The sequence below is a fragment of the Triticum aestivum genome, chromosome 4A (genome assembly GCF_018294505.1).
Source record: "Triticum aestivum cultivar Chinese Spring chromosome 4A, IWGSC CS RefSeq v2.1, whole genome shotgun sequence".
NCBI classification, from domain to species: domain Eukaryota; kingdom Viridiplantae; phylum Streptophyta; class Magnoliopsida; order Poales; family Poaceae; genus Triticum; species Triticum aestivum.
Genome location: NC_057803.1, coordinates 385,138,671 through 385,146,145, shown reverse-complemented (window position 1 = coordinate 385,146,145; position 7,475 = coordinate 385,138,671).

The window sequence follows — 7,475 nt, the reverse complement described above, 5'->3', positions numbered from 1 at the left end:
GTACTTGTCGCGAGGCGTCGCAGTAGATAACAAAGTCCTTGGAGAAGTCTGGCGGTACTAGTACGGGAGCAGAAGTCAGGCGTCTTTTCAGTTCCTGAAAGCTGTGCTCACATTGTGGAGTCCATTCGAACTTCTTATCTTTCTTGAGGAGTTCGGTTAGAGGTTTAGCAACTTTGGAGAAATTTTCGACAAAGCGACGGCAATAGCTCGCTAAGCCCAGAAAACTCCGAACTTGCTTGACCGATTCAGGTGGAGTCCAATTAAGGACGGCTTGAACTCGCTCAGGGTTAACAGCAATACCTTTACCAGATATTCCATGACCCAGATAGGTCACTTCCGACAACCAGAATTCACATTTAGAAAATTTGGCATAAAAGCGATGCTCTCGAAGTTTCTTCAACACCAGCCTTAGATGTTCGGCATGTTCTTCCTCGTTCTTGGAGTAGATGAGTATATCATCGAGATAAACCACGACGAATTTATCCAAATACTCCATGAAGATTGAGTTCATCAATCGAGAAAAGGTGGCTGGAGCGTTGGTTAAACCGAAGGACATGACGGTGTACTCGTATTGGCCATAACTAGTAACAAAGGACGTTTTAGGAATGTCCCCGTTTCTGATTTGATTTGATGGTAGCTCAACCTCAAATCCATCTTGGAGAAGACTGAGGATCCAGCGAGCTGATCATACAGGTCGTTGATCCTGGGGAGCGGATATTTGTTCTTGATTGTGACCAAATTGACAGGTCGATAATCTACAACCATCCGGTCCGTACCATCCTTCTTCTTGACGAATAGGACGGGGCAAGCCCACGGAGATGAACTAGGTCGGATGAAACCCTTTTTCAAGGACTCATCGAGTTGTTTCTTAAGCTCGGCTAGTTCTAGTGGTGCCATCTTATAGGGTCTTCTAGCAATCGGAACGGTTCCTGGAATGAGGTCTATTACGAACTCAACATCCCTGTCAGGTGGAACACCTGGCAATTCCTCTGGGAAGACATCCGGGAAGTCACGGACTACCGGAACATCCTCAAGGTCTGGCAAAGGGCTGGCGTTAAGAGAATATAATTGTCGCTTGGCTAATCGGGTCAAGACATTGACTATCTTCCCCGAAGGATGAGTGAGTTGAACAGTCCTAGAGAAGCAATCAATTTTGGCATGATGAGCTGACATCCAGTCCATACCCAAAATGATATTAATATCTGAAAATTTGAGAGCTATCAAAGATGCAAGGAAAACAAGTCTGTCGACTTGGATTTCATTTCCATAACTTACCCTGGAGGTCTGCCATCTAGAACCGGGAGTAGAAATTTCCATAGTGGATGGCATGTCACAGAATGCTGTGTTATGCAAACGAGCATAGTTCTCGGATATAAATGAATGAGAGGCTCCTGTATCGAAAAGAACAGATGTCGGGTGGCAATTAACAAGGAGCGTACCGAGAACGATGTTGGGATCCTCTTGAGCTTCTTCGGCAGAGATACAGTTGACATGGCCACGTGTAGCGGTGGCCGGCTTGGCGTGGAACACTTTCCCTGTCGGCTTGCCACGGCCAACAGCTTTAGCAGATTGGTTGGGGTTGGTCTGGGGACACTCACGCATATAGTGGCCAGATTCCCCACACTTGAAACAAGTCACGGAACTGGTACGTGGAGGAGCATTGTTGGTTGGACCACCATAGGGCTTGGCTGGTGCAGACTGTTGTATGGGGCGAGGCGCCTGGAAGGATGGCCTCGGTGTGAACCTGGGTGGCAGGGCGGTGTTGGGCACCCACACGCGGCGCTTCTAAGGACCGGCACCGGATGAGGAACCCATGTCACAGCCATGCTTGCATGTTGCATCATAATCAGTCTGACCAGTCTCAGCACTGATGGCCTTGTTAACAAGTTTCTGAAAAGATGTGCACTCATGCAGACGGAGGTCGCGGCGAAGCTCAGGACTAAGCCCCTTACGGAACCTTGCTTGCTTCTTGGCATCGGTAGAAACTTCCTCAGTTGCATATCGTGCGAGGTTACCGAACTCCCTGCTGTAAGCATCCACAGAGAGTCGGCCCTGAGTGAAACTGCAAAATTCCTCACGTTTACGGTCCATGAGACCCTCCGGAATGTGATGTTCACGGAAAGCCTTGCTGAATTCAGCCCAAGTAGTGACATGGCCCGCTGGGCGCATACTCCACAATTCTCCCACCATAGACTGGCGGGGCCTTCAAGATGATATGCAGCAAAGGTGACCTTGTCAGCCTCAGCTACTAGCACGGAACGCAGCTTGTGAGAGATACTGCGAAGCCAGTCATCAGCGTCGAGAGGCTCGACGGAGTGGTGGAACGTGGGTGGATGTAACTTGATAAAATCACTGAGTGACACCACGTTAGTCCTCTGATGGTGTGCTGTGTTCTGTTCAATACGCTCCAACAAATGGTTGGTCTCCCGCTTGTTTCTTTCGGCTTCCATCATAACCTCGGCTAGGGAAGGAGGATGAGGCAGATTTGCATTCCTGACTTCACTGCCTTCGGCCTGCTCTTGAGGAGCAGGGTTAGTGCGCGTGTTGACCATCCTAGGTAAACAAGACAATGATTTAGTCAGAATGATAAAATTCCGACATAGGATACAGAATGTAAGGAATAACTCGGAATGCAAGATGATCATCTGTATGACATGGTAGATACAGAAACTGCTTCTTTATTCCATCGTCATACACACCATACAGGGTTTAGTACAAGACCAAACAAGGTACTATTACGGTGAAAAGAGGATTACATCTCATCGGAGGCATTCCCAGCTCCTATACATTATCTTTCTACACCTCCGGAAGGCGATACAGCTAGGTCATATCCCACGAGTCACGCAGGACGATAGGCGACACAGCTAACACGAACTAGTGATACTACCACTAACTCAGACCGATCCGTAGTAGTCCTCGTAGAAGTCACCTCCATAGCCTGGAAGCTCAACATGATCATCCGGAAACAGACGATCTCGCGGAGCTTGTGGACCATAGGGGCTAGGATGAGGTCTTGGACCAACAGACGGTGGCCTGCGGGGACCGCGAGGTGGGGTGATGCCTCCTACATCATGCCAACCCATCACGTCTGGCAGAGCAGATCTCACAGGATAGAGATCGCGCATATCCGAATATCCAGCTTGCACCGCCGGTGCAAACCGAGTCAATGTGGCCCAATGGTCAGCACGGGTATTGAAGAGCTCTAACCTCAAGGCCCGATTTTCACGGTCCTTATCCTCGAGCATCTCAGCAGTGGTGCGAGTCCGTGAATCCTCCTGAGTGGGGTCAGCATAGATAGCCTGGAGATACCCTTGTGCTCCCGGAAGTGATCCTGGCATATACCGGAAATCAGAGTCCCGAAATAGACCAGACCTGACTCGCATGATGGTCATCATAGAGTAGGCGGTGTCCTGCACAGCCATCTCAATAGTAACCCCGAGTCCATAGGAGCAATGAAGGGGCTCGGTGGACCCAGGATAAGATGGAAATATCCTGACAGTGCAGAGATACTGGCTTTGATTAAAGTCTCGGAATTGCTCTTCGACCGTGTACTCAGGATACGAACGGTATCCAGCCTCAGTCATTACCCTGACCAACATGGCAGTATGGCCGGGTACATCTAGGCATCGAGTCAGGCGAACCACTTGATTGAGGTCGCGAGTGGACATCTGAAAACACAATCATAATGCAAAGGCATTAGAATTTCTAGCAAAATTTCGGCAGCATAACAGCTGTAAATGCTCAAGAAGGATTTTGAGACATTTGACAAAGGATTTCGTACACACTCAACATCATCATATCAAAGTTCTGAGTCCATTCTAACAACATAATGTGGTAGTAGAACTGAACTAGGCTTGTATCCATCAAACCTATAAGGTACTACTGATTAGTAACACGTGAACCTGATAGAGAGAAAAGATCCTAATTCCTTAACCCCCGGTGGAAGAATAGACTGACTCAGATCAGAATGTCATAAGATAAAGAAATAAAAAGAGCCTTACGTTCCAACCCACAAACAATTCCCCTACATATAACTAAAGAATTTCTAGACTCAACATCGACCAGTTTGGCTTGGAGAACCTACATGCAGTCCGGCTCTGATGCCAACGCTGTCAGGACCCCGACTCGATGACACATCGATCTAGCCTGTAACACCTCATATCACTTTGCGGCCTCACGCACGGTATCCCCACGGGTGTTGCCTTACCTTTGCCCGGGACCGTTTGCGCCTTTTGGCTCACGTATATGATAGTGTCGCTAGCATCCATATGTTAAGGAGCCCGGGCTGACATGACTAGTTGTAAACCCAAAGTGGCACAGACTTACAGGGACAGGCATCCATGACCCAGCAACGAACGTGTCGGTCATGAGCAAGTGGGTCCGGGCTGTAGCACTGGGCTAGCAGGACTCCGGTAAACCGGGCTGTAGCGGGCTAACAGGACTCCGGTACTCAATGCGTGACATTTCCCCGAAGGGACAGACGCAGGAACGAAGAAGGACACATGCCGGCCAGCCTAAGTGTTCCCGAGCAGTAGCAAGCTACCATGGCTCAGTGGTAACACTAGGAGACATTTCCCGGTAAGAGAGGCTACTAAGGATAAACAACTAGATAGTCAGATCCCACACATACCAAGCATTTCAAACATACACACAATATGCTCGATATGTGCAAATACAACAAGGTATCACAACATGACTCTATGACACAAGTACTTTATTTAAGGCTCAGAGAGCCATACATAACATACACAAAGGTACGGGTCACACGACCCAGCATTCAAGTCATACAGTCATACAAACCAGCAGCGGGAGTAATTTGTCTGAGTACAGACAACTAGAAAAATAAAAGAGGCTTGGAAAGCCTAGCTATACTACGTGGTCCTTCACAAGCTCAGGATCACCACCTGGGCCTTAGCCTACTCATTGATGTCAACGTCTACGTAGAACCCATCAGAAGGGGTTGCAGCGTCTTCTGTAAAAATGTAAATTATAGAAACATGAGTACAAAGGTACTCAGCAACTCTTACATCAGATCCTACATACATGCATATTATCAAGAAGGGTTGGTGGAGTTGTTGCAGCAAGCCGGCTTTAACTCTTGGCTAGGCTAACCTACGAGACTCCAACTTGAAATGGTTTTGCGTACACGAGTCCACTACTCACCAATTCAATACACTACCGAGGATCCACCTCCGTCTTCCTACGGAAGAGCCATCCTCGGCACTCACACTTATCTTGAGGCTTTTAGTAGTTTCCATATACTTGTCTATGAACTGTATAGGCAACCAAGTAGTCCTTTACCGTGGACGCGGCTATTCGAATAGATCATGATAACCCTGCAGGGGTGTACTTCTTCATACACGCTCTCACCACTTACCGTCGTTTACACGACATGTACTCGGCAACCTTCAAGCGGAAGCCCAACGTGGGTGTCGGCCACGACCTACCTAATCACCTAAGCCTCCAGTCCAGGTTTATCACCTATCCAGGTTCCATCCGTAGGGAGTCCGGCCGAGGTTTCCCATACGGCCCCAAACGATGTGAACAGGGTTCCCGAGATACCTAACGGGTAGTCGGTACACCCGGCCACGTACCTACCGCATCACAGCCCACCCCTACGGTCAGCGCTGTCCACGGCCTCCAGTAGGCTACAAACACCAGAAACTACTTGCAACTCCTGGACGGAGAACTAGGGTGAATAAGAAGCCGAGAGGGTCCATTGGTTTCGGGCCCAATGCATGGTAGTAGCTGATTCTTAAATCACACATACAGATCTCAGTGCTTAAGGTCGGCTTCAATGAAACAACCCACCATGTACTCCTACATGGCCTCTCATCGATACCTTTACCAAATCGTGTTCACCACACCACTCTCATTACCGACATAATCATTTCACTCTAGCCCATCACCCAGATGAACCAGACCTGACACGACTCTAAGCATAGCAGACATAGCAAGGTAGGAACAACACATACATATGGCTCAATCAACTCCTACACATGCTAGTGGGTTTCATCTAGTTACTGTGGCAATGACAGGTCATGCAGAGGAAGTGGGTTCAACTACCGTAGCACACAGCAGTTTGAAACGCGTTGTCTTAATGCAGTAAAAGAGAGCAGGAGCGAGAACATGGGATTGTATCGATATGATCAAATGGTTGGTTGCTTGCCTGATGGTTCGATGCACTGATACGGTTCTTCGTTAGGGTAATCACGGTACTCCTCGGAGGCAGAACCTGTCGCAAAGAACACCGATACACAACCATCACCAAACAATGTGCAACAATATGATGCATGCATGAAACATAGCAATATGAGTGTGTTGGGCTAATGCAACTAAGACCAGAAGGGTTTGAACCAATTTGAATCAAAGATTCAAATTTCAAACTCAAACATGGCCTTTTAAAGTGTTTTTCCTTGTTCTGTATTAAACATCAGGTTAACTTGTTTAATCATGCATGAAAATAGTACAGATGGATAGATTGGATTTTTCTGATCATTTTTCATATATAATTTGTCTGATTTGGAGTTACAGAATAAAAGTTATGAATTTTTAAAGTTTAAACTATATTCTGGAATTTCCTATATTAGATTAATTCCAGAAAATCAATTATTGCGTCAGCCTGACGTCAGTGTGACGTCAGCAGGTCAACGGGACACGTCTGGGTCAAACCTGGCAGTGGGTCCCGCGTGTCAGTGTGATTAGATTAATTAAAGTTTAATTAAAACTAAACCTGTTTAATTAACAGGGCTGGGCCCCACCTGTCATTGACTCAGGGGAGTCAACCAGGGACCACCCGTGGTCAAACCCGGGTCGGCTGCACCGGCGTTTAGCCGCCGGCGAGCCCGACGCGGCGGCAGAAGTGGTTTTGGCTGTTTCGGCCGCCAAATGGATCGCAGAGACCACCGGAGTGGAGCTGAGGACGAGCCGCGGCTCTTGGTGGAGTCCGTTGGGGTCGGGGTGGCCGGAGTTGGCGCCGGCGATGACTTTGGCGGCCACCGGGGTTCGGCCGAAGACGAACTTGACGCTAGAGGGGTCGGTGAGGCGCGGGGAGTAGCTAGCTAGGTGCTACGTGACACGGTGAGTATGATGGACACCGTGGAGTGGCCGGAGGGTGACCGGGAGCACGTCGGCGACGAGCTCCACGGCGGTGGGTGCGGTTGAGCTCCGGGAGGTCGCTACATGGCTCGGGAGCAAGAAAAGAAAGGGGGGGAAGATGGCCAAGCTCACAGTGAGTGCGACGAAGCCCTTGGTGCGGCCGGGGATGGACCGGAGCGACGACGGCGTTGAAGGGGACCTCCGGCGACGGCGGTTCAGGCGAGGTCGTTGCGGTGGACTCGGGCGTTGCGAGCGCTCGGGGCTCGGCTTGCTCGATGGAGTGGACAGCGGCGGAGCTCCTGGACACGATGAGAGGACGCATGGGCGGCGGGGAGCACGGCTACGACGAAGGCACGGCGGTGGTGGCGTCGGTCATG